Source organism: Akebia trifoliata, chromosome 5, assembly GCF_017979445.1.
Source record: "Akebia trifoliata isolate Shusen 1 chromosome 5, ASM1797944v1, whole genome shotgun sequence".
Lineage (NCBI taxonomy): Eukaryota > Viridiplantae > Streptophyta > Magnoliopsida > Ranunculales > Lardizabalaceae > Akebia > Akebia trifoliata.
The window spans coordinates 11,101,647-11,116,884 of record NC_141379.1 but is presented as its reverse complement, the minus strand read 5'-3'; the positions used below and the strand labels follow the sequence as shown (position 1 = coordinate 11,116,884).

The following is a 15,238-nucleotide window of genomic DNA, read 5'->3' as shown; positions in this document are numbered from 1 at the left end:
AATCACTTATTAGTATTACTCTTGGGCTCTCTATAATAAAATTGGTCATGAAATTAGATATTAGTTCTTCTATAGACATAGGTTTGAGCAACATGAAGCACCACACGACTACAACACTGTTAACATACATGTCAATATCAATATATCATCTTTCTAATTTAGAATCAATCAGAAGAATAGCAACAACAGGAATCCAATTTTAGCAAATCAACTACTCACCAAATACCCCAAGCCTTCAACTACAAACAAGAATGTAATTCTGACCACAAAAACACATTACATTCACCAACATTTTTTCTAATCACATGGATGAAGCTTAGACAAGACTTTGAACTAGAAATCAAAAGCAAAAAATAACCAATGACATATCACATTCCTCTCTAAATAACATCCTCTTATTCATGAAAATTAGTCAAACATTTGTTGGGATTAAAAAGAATAAAGAGAACATAATTAACCAATGTCGCATTACAACAATGAAAACCCAAAAAACCTAAAAAATGATAGAATCCATGCAACTCCTTCACCACCAATTCTACAACCGACTAACACATTAACTATACAATAGAAAATTATAGGAATGTCGCAAAATGAGAGAAACAAACAAATAACAATACCACCACCCAAAGAAATATCAACCATAAATAACATACTAACTATATAATAGAAAACAGCCAAAGCCTTCAACTACAAATCAAATACGACAAAAATAACCAACACACCACATTCCTCTCTAAATAACATTCTCTTATTCATCAAAATTAGTATGACATTTATTGAGATTAAAAAGAATAAGGAGAGCATGATTGATTGACGCCACATTACAACAACAACAACAACAAAAAAAAAAAACCCCTCAAAAATGATATAATCCATGCATCTCCTTCACCACCAATTCTACAACTAATATATTAACCATAACAGAAAAATCTATAAATGATCCAAAAATGAGAAACAAAATCATACCACAACCCAAAGAACTCAACCCCCTCAAACCCTCTCACCCTCCACCGCCACGGAAGCATCAATTTTCGCTTTATTCCTCTCAATCGCCAACGCAACTTCCTTGGGCATATACTTCTCATCATGCTTCGCAAGAACCTCCGTCGCAGAAAAATAACAATCCAAACTCCTTGCTTTCTCCAAAACAACCTTCCCTTTTCCCATCCCTTTTATTCGATTCTCATCATCTCCAAATGGCTTCACGAATCCCTCAACAACAACCGAATGCCCTTCTCTAAACAAATCAGGAAGTGAACCTTGATACCGAACCAAAATATCGGTTATCAAATCTGTTACAACGAATTCCATCTCGGGAGATGAACCGGGTTGAACTACACTACCTTCAAGAACCAAACCACCAAGTCTGAAGTGATTTTTACTAGGATTTGATGAGAATTTTTCTAAGGCATCAGTTGGGGTTACGTAGAAGACGAGTTGGTCTTGAAAATTGTTTAAGACGATTACGATGAAACCAGCAACGCAACTGAAGGTTAGGGCGTATGACCATAGGCGACGGTTTTGGAGTTGGCGAGCTTTGGAACCGATGTCGACGGATCGAGACCGAGTGGGTTGGCGACGAATCGTTGAGAGGAACCGTGAGAGATAACGGAGAGATGGAGGAGAGGGGATCGATGGTGGAGAATTGAAGATGGACAACAACGGTTGTGATTGATGAAGGATGGAGGGGCGTAGGAGAAGAGATCGAAGAGCTAAACGAGAGGTGGAAGAAGCCATGAGTTTCGTTCAAAACTGAAAAATTAGGTTTCAGTTTAACCGAGGAGAAGAAAATTAGAGGGTCGCAGAAAAATAACAATCCAACACCCCTCCTCACAAGACGGGCTTTCGGTGATGGCTTTCCGCGAGATCTCCCGCACAAAAACAGCCCCCTTGGACGGTTGGACCTGCTTTTAAAAACTCGGCTTTTGGCTTCCTAAACAAGCTGCGGATGGCAAAAGCTATCGTAAGTCGTAACAAGAAAGCACCAAAAGTATCTCAAAGCCGCCATAACAAACAGACCCTAAATGATTTAAAACTCATTTGGTGGTCTCGTCTCATCCATGAATGAGACCAAGTCATCGTGGACAAGTATTTCGAAACATTTGAATTGCCTTGTTCAACAATGAGAAAAATGAATTGTGATTTTAAATTTCGTCTGATACGTTTGACTTGCCTATCCATCTCGTTGGTGGACGATATTGAGATATATCAAATGATTCATCTCGGTCTCGGACAAGATTTAAAATCATAAATTGGATTATTAGTTTCGCCAATCTTATCTGACCTTTGGTTATCCTAATAGCCTATCAGACAAATGAAAACAAGTTGGTCGACTTTTGTCAAAATTCATACCTAATTGTTTGGATACAATTATATTTAAATCATGATTTTAGGACAGCTTGGGTGTCACGAAAACAATGTTGACATCACGAGGATGGTGCAACACCATGAGGATGGCGTGAGAACCACAAAGCACGACATTGGAGTCGCGAGAATATTGTGAGAACCACCAAGCACGACATTGGAGTCACAAGGATGGCGTTAGAGCCACAAGCATGACGTTGGAGTCGTATGAATGGTGTGAGAACCACAAATATAACATCAAAGTGGTGAGGATGACATAGGCGTCACGAGGATGACATGAATGCAACAAGGACGGCATGGTAGTCGTGAGGGTGACATGGGCATTGTGAGGACGATGTGGGAGCCATGAGCACAACATAAGATCCTTAAGAGATGGCGCAAATGTCGAGTAGATGACATGAGTGTCATGATGACGTGTTGTGAGGACTACGAGAAATGGGGATCTTGTGACACCGAATAAAGTAGTTGTGAACTTAAGAGTGTAGATCCGAGTGACTAAGTATGTTAGTGAGGGTTTGATGTCATCACCCTGAATCGAGAAGAGGCATCGTCGCCCTTATCTGTTTGACGATGAGTAAACTTAGTGTCATTGTCCCAAACTCGAATGAGTTGTAAGCACCTAATGTCTAGGTTTGTTAGTAAGGGTTTGGCGTCGTTGCTCATGTTGAATATTTTCAAAATAAAAATCGATTTTTGTGGTTTATTTGTTTGTTTTTTCCGAAGTTAGATTTTGGGATTTTTGTGTATATAAGATTTAGTCCCACATTACTCACAAGTGAGATAGTGGTATACTTTATAAGTAGTAATCAACATATTTAGTTGTATTTGTTTCACACTTTTAAGGCTTTAATTCGGTGCTTCGAGGTGGTGCGAAGCACTACGCGAAAGCACACGCGTACATGAGTCATGTAAAAGGGCGATTGGGCGATTAAGCATTTAGCGTGCTTTGAGGCGCACTTTACACTTCTCGAAGAGCTGGGGAGCCTTAAAGTTTTTGGCGTACGAAATCATCCAACGATTGTGGTTGATTTGTCATATGTGATGAATCGGATGCGATCTACACCGCACGATCACATTAATATCCGATCAGATATGGTGTATCAAAATAGTACATGATCAAGAATGATCTAGTGCATTGGATCAAATTAGTACCCGATCAGAATCGATCAGGTGTGTTGATTCATTATTGGTATCCGATCCATGACGATTGGATTCGTTAGATCAAATGGCAACTGATGAGACACGATTAGAACCATCAAATCATACAAATTCAATTAATAGGTGTTGATTAAAATGCATGAGACACATACCTTCGATAGAATACGAAATGGATCGTTAAATCTGAGATCAGCCACAATCCAACGGTTATTAAACCAAAAGACATTAAATCATAGCTCTTGATCAACAGATACAAAAATGACTATAAAAAGCCAATCAAGAATCAAATTTTTCATTAAAAATTTTCGTGTTCTTCTCTTTCTAAGCTTAAGCTCTTGATATCCCCACTTTCTTATTATTCTCGAGTGTTCTAGACTAAATCAGACTGTACATAATCTGATTTAGTAACTTGAGTGTAGATTTCTTTATATCATGAAGGCATTTGTTCTTTAACCCCTTGTGTATTGTGGTTCTAACCAGTAGGGGAGAATAATTGTCTAAAAGAGATTGAATCAGATTCAAGCCTAGAAGTTATTTTTCTTCCTTCATTGAATTACTTCCGGTTTTAAAGGCATAATTTTTCAACAATTTTATATAATTATTCTCAATCGATGGAAGCTTCAACATTTCATTCTCTCCAAATCATGAACTAAGATATGTCTCATCTGAATCGTTTCGATGGACAATATTTCACTCGATGGCAGCAGAAAGTGTTGTTCTTCCTCACTACATTAAACATAGCATACATTCTAGAAGATGATCTAGAACTCTTTCCCGATGCTACTCCAAAAGATAGTGTTGAATTGAAAGAAAGGCATAAAAGGTAAAAAGCAGATGACTTCCTGTGCAAAAATTACATTCTCAATGCACTCTTCAATTTGATTTACGATACCTACCACACTATCAATTCAGCCAAAGAACTCTGGAAAGCTTTGAAAAATAAATACAAAATAGAATAGGCAAGTAACTAAAACTTTTTAATTAGTAATTATTTTGAATTTAAGATGTCCAACGACAAATCAGTTATATCTTAAGTACATGAACTTCAATTAATCATTGTGGATCTTAAGATTGTCGGAATCAATCTTCTAAAAGATTTTAAAGTGGGAGCTATAATTTCAAAGTTTCCTCAATCCTGAAAAGATTACAAGAAAAAAATGAAACATGAGGAGAAGAAATATACTTTGGAGTCTCTACGATGTCATCTTCATATAGAAGTAGGTGTTTGTAATAAAGAACATAAAGATGAGCAAATAGAGAAAATCAAAGTAAACATGATTGAGGGTAATAAGCCCAAGAAAATTGATTTTAGGTTAAAACCTAAGAAAACTTCCTCCTTCAAGAAGAAAATTCATACAAATAAAAAAAAATAATAAGTATTTTTATTGTAATAAGCCTGGTCATTATACACGAGAATGTCGACATCAAAATAAGGAATTTAAGAAAGAGGTAAATACGGTAGTGACAGATAAAGCAATGGTTGCAATAATTTCTTATGCTTGTTCACTATCAAATGTTGTGTCGAACAACAATGGTTGGTGGGTTGACAATGGAGCAACATAACATTTCTGTAATGATAGAAGTCTCTACACAAGTTATGTAATTTGTGGTAAAGGTGCAAAAGTGAAAATGGCAAATAATACTTTTTCCAACATTTTTGAAGTTGGGACTATAAAGTTTAAATTCACTTCTAGGAAGACTATCCTTCTTGTCAACGTCTTTCATATTCCAGAGATCACCAAGAATCTTGTGTTAGGAGACCTGCTTAATAAATCAAGTTTTAAACTTGTATGAATCAGATAGGCTTACTTTGTCTAAGAACAATGTATTTGTGGGACATGATTCTTCTTATAGAGGCATGATTTGCGTAAATTTACATAATGAAATTTCTTCTGTTGTGTATATTGTTTGATTCGTTATGTTTATGGTATGGTGGATTAGAACACGTTAATTATGGTTCAATTAAACGTATTACTAATTTAGAACTTATTCCTAAGTGTAATTTAAAGAATTTTTCTAAATGTCAAACATGTGTTCAATCTAAGATAACTAGGAAATCCTTTAAATCTGTTGAAAGAATTTTTATTATCTTAGAGTCTATTCATAGTAATGTATGCGACCTTAAGAGTCAAATACGTGGAGGCAACATATATTTTGTTACCTTCATTAATGATCACTCGAGAGATGCATATATTTATTTAATGAAAACTAAATATAAAATTTTTGAGAAATTTCAAATCTTTAAGGTAGAAGTTAAAAATCAACTTAACTATAAAATTAAGATTCTTCATTCTGATAGAGGTAGTGAATATTATCCAAACGAGTTCATTAAGTTTTATGAAATTCATGACATTATCTATCAAGTTATGTCTCTTACATGCTGCAACAAAATGAAATTGTAGAAAGAAAGAATAAAACCTTAGTTGAAATGGTAAATGCTATGATTATGTGACGTCCCGCCAAACGCTAACATAAATCCCCATGTCAGATCTCGAGGTACTAGGTGGCAACTCAAAATTTCGGCATGATCTCCTCTGTTTATGTTAGCATTCTAAGGTGTTCAACTTGCACCTGATAAACGACATACAATCCTGCATGTAAACAAACAAAATATAGTACTAGCGGAAGCCTATATACGTCTAATAACGTACGATAGATCAGAGTGCGGAAGAAGAAATTTATACACGGGATTATACAAAAAATTCTCGCTCTAACAAAAGTCCTAACGCTCAGAACAAAATCTATAATACTTTTGGACAAATCGATACTACTAGGGGGTATAACCCCAATACTCACCAAGTGACGGACTCTAGTTCACTTCTTGAAGTCTGACGACTTTTCCAGACAGTATTTTCTTAATGAATGAATTTCTCCAATTGGGTTCAGACTTTCTCCTATAGTCGAGGAGGAGTGTTCAATTTTCTTTGAAGTCTGATAGTTAAATCCTTGACCTATAAATGATGAGCTTTGACCTTTTTGTCAAATGCACGGGTGACTCTTCTTAGATAAGCTTGCACATGGTACAGGGCTTTAACTCGTTTTCTTCGATCAAGTTTAATTCTTCATACTACTGACGAACCCAATCTGTTTTTAGCAAATGATTTTCCAACAAGACCCTGAGAGACGAAATTTTCATTTCAACTGGCAAGACTGCTTCCATGCCATACACTAAGGAGTAGAGAGTAGCTCCAGTAGAGGATCGAATTGAAGTTCGATATGTCCATAGCGTGAATGATAATTTTTCTAACCAATCTCGATGTGATTGACACATTTTCCTGATGATAGTCTTGAGACTCTTACGAACTGCTTCAACCGTTCCATTGATCTGAGGACGGTAGGGGGATGATTTGTGCTTCCGGATCTTCAACTTTAAACATAGAGTAATGATTATGCTTTGAAGTACGACCCATTATCAGAGATCAGTTCAAAAGGTACCCCCATATCGACTGATAATATGTGATTTGAAACTCAAGATGTAGTAAGGATAGTGCTGATACATTTTATAACATCTTCTTTAATTCCATCGATATAGACGAGTATCTATTCCGTGTTGAACAACACCCAAGCTTGTACCCTCATATGATCACACGAACAAGTCTTTTGAAATTTCTGAGTAAATTCATTATCCCCTCGTGTTCCTTTAGGGATAAGATGGTTTCTATTTGAATCTCTTTAGGAATTATTTTTTGTTTTAAGGTCAAAGACATTTACTTTCTCGATTAAAGGTTGAGCCCGACTCTTATCTTCTTGTTCAGAAACGAAATCTATCAAATTATTAGTTAATTCGTTAATGCGCTCGAGGTATTCAAAAATTTCTTTTATCCGATTAATTTCAGATGGGGCAACAGACACCTCTATAGACTCGATGAACTAACTTAACTCAATAGGAAAGAGTAGACTCAATCTAAGGAAGACATGACCTTGCTGGAAAAAAGGACTCGAGCTAACCCAAATGACTCATGAAAACTCAAGACAAGTACCCACACGAGTTTGATTAAGACTGAGGACTGAGATATTGCTTATAACCGGTGGGATTGAAGCACTATGATCTTCAAAGAACAACTGGACGATGTTGAAAAATTTTGAGGTAATTTCTGACTGTTGACTTGATATTGACGTTTACTCTAACTGACCGGATTTACAACCCTAGCTAGACGATGGACGATTGAGCTTACATACAATGATAACCCTTAAAACCTCTTTGAAGGTGAATTTAACTAATTTCAGTGTCACCCCCTTGATAACATTTTAAATGAACCCTGAGATTTTATTGAATTTTGTGCACCAATCCATTAAACAATTCATCCATTCAATGATTATTCAGAAGGAAAATAATTTTATTGCACTCTTGAAAATAATGTTTTTATTGAATAACAATTTTCACAATTCTGATTATTTTTTGCAATCATTTTCTTTTTAGAAAAACATATTTCGATAATTTTACAAGGTCCATGCAAAAAAAAGATTTTTGGTAAAAAAACATATTTCAAAAATTTTCCATGCAAGAATAGATTTTTTGTAAATCATTTTTCCTTCATTTTCTTTTCTTTCGGAAAATATTTTCTTCTGAAAAATAGTTTGTTATTTGGAAAGCATTTTCTTTTGGAAAATCTTGTTCTTCTGGAAAACACTTTTTCTTAGAAAACATTATTTTCTAGAGAATAACACTTTTTCTGGAAAACACTTATTTTGGAAAACACTTTTTCTAGAAAACACTTTCCCTTCGTAAACCATTTTTATTCTTTGAAAATTTGATTTCTATTTCAATTTAAATGGCCCAACCCACCATGATTATTGGATCGGGATGGACTGGGTCATTATTTTAAAAGAATGGATTCTTTATTGGGTCGGTGCACCCATTTTAATTTTTGAAACAAATTTTTGATCCTTGAGGACAACCATATACTTTGATCTCATCATTCACATCACTCACATACATTCATCAATCAACAGGCTCCATTTAATAAATAACCCGGGAACACCCACGGTAAGTTCGAGTCGTGACCTACTGGGAAGGTTTCTAGACTCTAAGCTTACTACGTGCAATACATTTTTATCTGGCCACTCTTACCCAAGCACACCTATATACCTTTCGATACGTGATGACTTGGTTTGATATACCGTATAGGTGATAATCTAAAACCTCAACTTACTTCTCTGAAGCCAAAAATAGCCAGTTCGATCTTCAGTTGAGAGGTGGCGCACAATGTTGAGTAAGGGCCCACTTAAATACCTCTCGTCTAGAATAGACGTAGTCTATCCCCCTCGTACAGTAGGGTACAGCGGGGCAAGATCTTGCTTAGGCACCGGTTTTGACCAAGAAGTGCAATTGATATACTTAGATTATCTTTTATACCTATGGGTACGAGTCAAGAGTTGTAGCTTTCATAAATGGTTTGGCATCCCACGAGGGGACCGACCACGTATTAGTACTACGTTGGCAATTGGGACATGTGACTGTGTGGCTTACAATAGGTCAAAGGCTCAGGTCACTCCAGCCTGGGTGCATCAATATATCTGTCAGAATCACCTGATCAGACGGTATTAATGCCCCCAATTTGATATACCCTAAGGTACGTGACTGGAGTTGTGGTTTTCATGAATGACATCGCATCTCCGAAGAGACCGGGCCACGCACTAATACCACGTTGGCTATATGGGACGTGTAAGTGCACAAAATAGTAAACGTGCATGTGGTGTGTGCAAAACAGGGTGGGGTGTGCCCGGGGCCTTTTTCAAACACATGGGCCCATGGGCCAGATTATGTCATCACATATGGATATCAAATGAATATTGATCAAGAAAATAATACAAAACCCATCACATCGAAATTAAGATGAAAGCAAACACATCACAAATATATCTGTAGAGATCATGGCACATTATATGGGCATATAACACAAATAATAATTAATCTGATCCAACATTAAAAAAGCCCATAAATTTGTTGTTTATGGTCTAACCAAGGGTTATTTTTGGGTGATCCAAAATAAATCAAGATTCCAATAGATGTTACATTGATGATAGAATGAAAATGGTTGAGATGAGCTCACTCTCAGGAACATTAATTGTGCTAACATTAGATAAATTCGAATTTTCTGTGAATTTGGAAAATACAATCCAAACTTACATCGATGATATCTAAGGCTCTCGATAACGAAATCGAGTGAACTGAAGTTTTAAATTAATCTACTCGATGAGATCTACATTTTATTAAAGGTGCCTAGACTTAATTCTCAACAGAATGTTCTGTAAAAACGTTTTAACGTTGCTGTCCCAACCTTCATTCAGAAACAATTCCAGATTTACAGATTGAACTTGCATTGATGATATCTAAGGCTTCTGATAATGAAATCGAGTGAACTCAGGTTCTAAATTAATCTACTCGATGAGATCTACGTTTTACTAAGAGGTTCCCAGACTTAATTCTCACTAGAATATTCTGTGAAAACGTTTTAACATTGCTGTCCCAACCTTCATTCAGCAACAATTCCAGATTTACAGATTGAACTTGCATCGATGATATCTAAGGCTTCTGATAATGAAATTGAGTGAACTTAGGTTCTAAATTAATCTACTCGATGAGATCTACGTTTTACTAAGAGGTTCCCAGACTTAATTCTCATTAGAATATTTTGTGAAAACGTTTTAACATTGCTGTCCCAACCTTCATTCAGCAACAATTCCAGATTTACAGATTGAACTTGCATCGATGATATCTAAGGCTTCTGATAATGAAATTGAGTGAACTCAGATTCTAAATTAATCTACTCGATGAGATCTACGTTTTATTAATAGGTTCCTAGACTTAATTCTCATTAGAATGTTTTGTAAAAAAGTTTTAACATTGCTATCCCAACTTTCATTCAACAACAATTCCAGATTTACAGATTGAACTTGCATCGATGATATCTAAGGCTTCCGATAACGAAATTGAGTGAACTCAAGTTCTAAATTAATTTACTCGATGAGATCTACGTTTTATTAAAGGTTCCCAGACTTAATTCTCACTAGAATATTTTGTAAAAAAGTTTTAACATTACTATCCCAACCTTCATCATTCTATCATTTTCGTATGTCAATTTGAATCTTTCATTATTTAAGGGTCATCAAAAAGTGATCCTTAATTGGAAAAAAAAAATGCAATACCCAAAATCATCTACAATCAAGATAAAAAAAATAAATAAAAAGAAAAAATAAATAAAATAAATCTAACTAAATAAAAAAAAAACTAGGTCATCTTGGCAATGCTCCCATACTTGGGGTTTTTCAAGTGTGATCCTCAATAGTCCCCAGTGGAGTCGCCACTGAAAGCGCCCTCGATCCGCGGGGTGCGCGGATCCACTTTTGACCCTTGAGGTTTGGGAGTCGCCACCTAGTTATTATGGTCTAGAAACCAAACTGACTCTAAAACGGATAATGAACTAATCTACTATAGAAAATCTGAATCCGGGGATCATGTCACGGGGTTGGAAGGTGTTAGGCACCAATCCCGCCCGGCCATTGTCGGTCTCTACTTATCCCAAATAAATCTACATCGCTAATGACAAACCTAGATTAAAAAATAATGAAAAATCTTACCTTCAATCTACAAAAGTGATATTCCCTCAGATCTGGTGAAAACGATTCCTTGTACCGTATTCCTCACTTCGTTCTATCTCTGGATCTGATTTCTGATCTCCGAGGTAAGGTATCTCCTTCTTGGATCTGGGTGCTTCGAATTTGTTGTAAATTTTTGAGATGTTTTTTAGAGGTTTTTGGGTGTTTTTTAGGTTAAAATCGGAGTATGGATGTTAGGGAAGGAGTTGGGGCTCCAAAATTAGGGTTTTGGGGAGGTTGTGGAGGCTTCTTCACCTACTTTTTCTAGGGTTTTTTTTATTATACGAAAATAGGGTGTGGAGACTCCTATTTATAAAGTTTTTAGAAGCATTAGGGTTTGATTAGGGTTTCAATTAGGGTTTTGACTTAGTCTTTAGGGTTTTAATTTAGGGTTTTGACTTTAGTCTTATGAGATTGACTTGATTAGTTTAGATTAGGGTTTTGATTTAGGGTTTTGACCTTAGTCTTATGAGATTGACTTTAATACTTGACTTTAGTCTTACTTAATTGACTTTAATTTTGACTTTAGTCTTATTTGATTGACTTTAATATCTTGACTTTAGTCTTGCTTGATTGACTTTAAATTTTTGGAGAACCCACCTCTATTATATCTTTAATTCTTTGGACCCCCAAATGGAGGGGTCCTTAAAGAAATATCTTACGAACCCTCAACAATTTTTCTTGAAAGCCTGATTGATCAATTTTTTGATTTAAATTTTATAATTAATTTTATTAATCTTTCACTTTACATTATTTAATGATTTATTTATTAATTTCAAAATTTTTAATTATTAAAATTGTAAAATTACCGTTTTGCCCTAGGAAAGGATTTTTTACGTTTTAAGTCATTTTTCAATGTTCCAAGATGTTTTGAAATCAGTTTTTCGTAAGGAATTCAATGGGAAAGTTGATTTTTATCATTTATGAAATTTTTTGTGTGAAATGATCGTGAATTTTATGAGGGATATTTTCGTAATTTTGTCGAATTTTGTGAAAATTGGTGAAATGATTTATTTGGTTTCGATTTGTTGTTTTATGTGTTTGAATGGGTTTTCCTAAGCGTAATGTAGGCTCTAGGGTTGTTTTGATGTTAGGGGTATTTTGGTAATTTGGTCATTTTTAGTGATTTTTATCGTGAAGCTTCTTTTTGGTTTGCAAGATGATGATTTCTATGTTTCTGGGGTCGTATTTACCTAGCGTAGCGTTGTTTCTAAGTTTTGTCAGTTCGAGATACCTCATCCTGATTTTTGAAACATATCTGGTAACAAAATGAAGTATTGGAATAAATATCTATCATTGGGTACCTTTGCGATTGGGTTGACGAGTTGATTAATCAGGAGAGTGCAAAAATGGGGTGTCTACAGCAACATATATATAATACACAATGGTGGAGTATTAGAATTAGAAAGTTGGGATTCACGACTGGATCTCTCCCAGTCGGGACATGATGTTACAATTCTTCTCTGACTTTTAGTTCCTGATTTTGTGGCCGGTCGCTGCATTTACCACACTTGGTTGACCATTTATTAGGCTCAAGTTGACCGTTTGACGTGATCGTAAGCAATGGGTCTCTTTTCGATGTGTCAGAATGTTAGACTACTATAGATTGTTAGTGATCACTAACTAATCATCTTCGTCTATGCCTATCAGGGGTGCATGTGATTCCCAAATATATAAACCATTCGTATACGACCACCTTTACATTACAAGTTCACTGGTAAAGATAGAAATGAATAATCTGGATTCCAATTGTGACTCCACTCTCATACGCGTCTCATACCACATATGAGCTTGGTGGTCCCTACCGTACATCCCAAGATAGTACACCACTCTGGATGATATGACGCACTATCCCTTCAAGCATTCAAAGACTCTTTAACAGCTCACAAAATAACTACATATATATTTCATTTGAAAACAAAAGAGAAATTAACAATACAAAGTTGAGAATGGATATCCAGTTTCCTACCATGCAACTATGGTCAAACGGCTTAAAATAAATAACAGAACGGAAAAGTAAACAGCACCTCGTGCTAACAGAAAGTAAATAAACATGCAACCAGTAATATTATTCCTAGATATCCATTCACCAACCTACACACAATACAACAATGTAAAATGTGGACATCACCCCTCGGGTGTGACTTTGAAATTTTACCGTTTCATCCCATTTTTTTTTTTTTTTTCAATCTCTTCAATAAAATATCAATTTTCTGATATTCATCAACTCAATATGAGTTCATTGAATGTTAAATCATATTTTTCAACTATAGAATTTATTTTTATCAATAATATTGAAAAAAATATAAATTTTATATCAAAACAAGGTCCAAGCAGTGCACAAGACCCAATTGATGGAAATAACCCATTAAAATATTCTACCCACGTATAATTTGTTAAAAAATACAATTAAACATATCAAACATGCAATTTCTGATGTGAATTTTGAAATAACAAAATAATTCTATATTTTGAAAATACATCAAAATTTTTCGATAAAATCATAAATGCAATTTTCACAATCTACGATTACTAATAGAAATTGAGAGCTCCTTACAATCTCTATGCGAGATGATCGAAACATGTGCGCAGAAATCGAGAAAAATGGCATAGAAATCGAGATGACTCAAAGTTCAAGACGACTGATTTTTGAATCTGGCCTAGTGATTTTGAAGATCTCGACGTCGTTGTCCTTTATCCCTTCTGCAACGGAGGACGGTTTGACCCCGAAATCGATGAAATTCGATGTCAAAATTTCAAAATTCCCGTATATAAATACGACTGATTTTTGACAATACCGGGTGAAAAATAAAGTGAAACGAAAAAAGGTTAGGTGGGTTTTATAGAGAACGCGGCTGTAGACATTTCTCCATTTTACGTCGGTCGTCGATGGTGAGTCGTTTGTGAGGGATCTGCATTTGAAATTTAAAAAAAAATAATTTTTTTTAAATGCGTTGGCTGTTGGACGGGTTGGAGAAGACGAAATATATTAAAAAAATTAAAATTTTATTTATATAAAATTTAGAATGAAATCGGTATTTCGCCTATTATTTTGATCGACGATAACTTGACCATCCGGACTTCAAAACTGACAAATGAATACTCTATTTCATCTAATTTTTCGTTCTAGATCTAATGGTATGGTCAATTTCTATAAATTCTATATCTAACAAAAATTTACATTTTTGACCTGAGGTGACTCTTAAACTTGATGTCGTTTTCGTTTTTGACGATAATTCGACTTTCTGATCTCCAAAAATGATAAATAAATAGTCTATATTTAATAATTTTTCGTTACAAATCCAATGGTGTAATCGAATTTTAATAATTTTTTCTCTAGTAAAAAGTCACTATTTTAACCTGGTCCGACTCGGTAATCGAGAATTTTGTAATTTTTCTATTCGAACTCATACTTGAGCGTGCTTAAAGGCTAAACTATGTTTTTCGATCATTTTGAATCTAATGGTGAGGTTGAATTTCATTAAAAATGATTAGAAATATCTTAAAATTTTACCCCTAAGTCCCACTTTCAAGATTTTCTAAAAATTTCACTATTTATTTTTCCTCGAGATACAAATTGAAAACTCAGGGTTTTATAGATTATTAGTTCAATTTTATCTTATTCATTAATGGGTGAAGTAATTCTTTCTGTTTGTTATATTTTAAATAGAGTTTTAACAAAAAAACATAATGTTACTCCTTATGAACTATGGTTTAAAAGGAAACCTAATCTCTATGGTCTTAAAGTGTGGGGGTGTCTTGCCTATGTAAGAAAATCCAGCCTTAAGAGGCCAAAGTTAAAAGTTAGAACTAGAAGTGTGTGTTTATTGATTATTCTTAGAATAGCCTAACTTATCATTTTCTTGATCTGAAAACTGGTGATATCATTGAATCTGTAGATAAATTTTTTTTGAGAATTTGACTAAGCCAAGTCCTTATGAACTTATTTTTAAAAATTATATTTCTAAATAGATTCATCAACCTATTTAAGATAACACTAGTGGTGACCCAAGTTCTGATCACCAACAAGATCCTGAACCTAGGAGAAGTAAGAGACTTAGAGTTGAACATACATTTGGACCTAACTTTTTAGTTTATCTTGTTGAAATAGATAAAT

At 34.8% G+C, this 15,238-nt stretch overlaps 1 pseudogene; it reads right to left on the bottom strand.

Moving 5' to 3' along the window:
- Positions 1–381: 381 nt before the first annotated feature.
- LOC147401470 (cytochrome c-type biogenesis protein CcmE homolog, mitochondrial pseudogene) lies at positions 382–1,993 on the bottom strand (annotated as a pseudogene).
- Between the last annotated feature and the right edge of the window lie 13,245 nt (positions 1,994–15,238).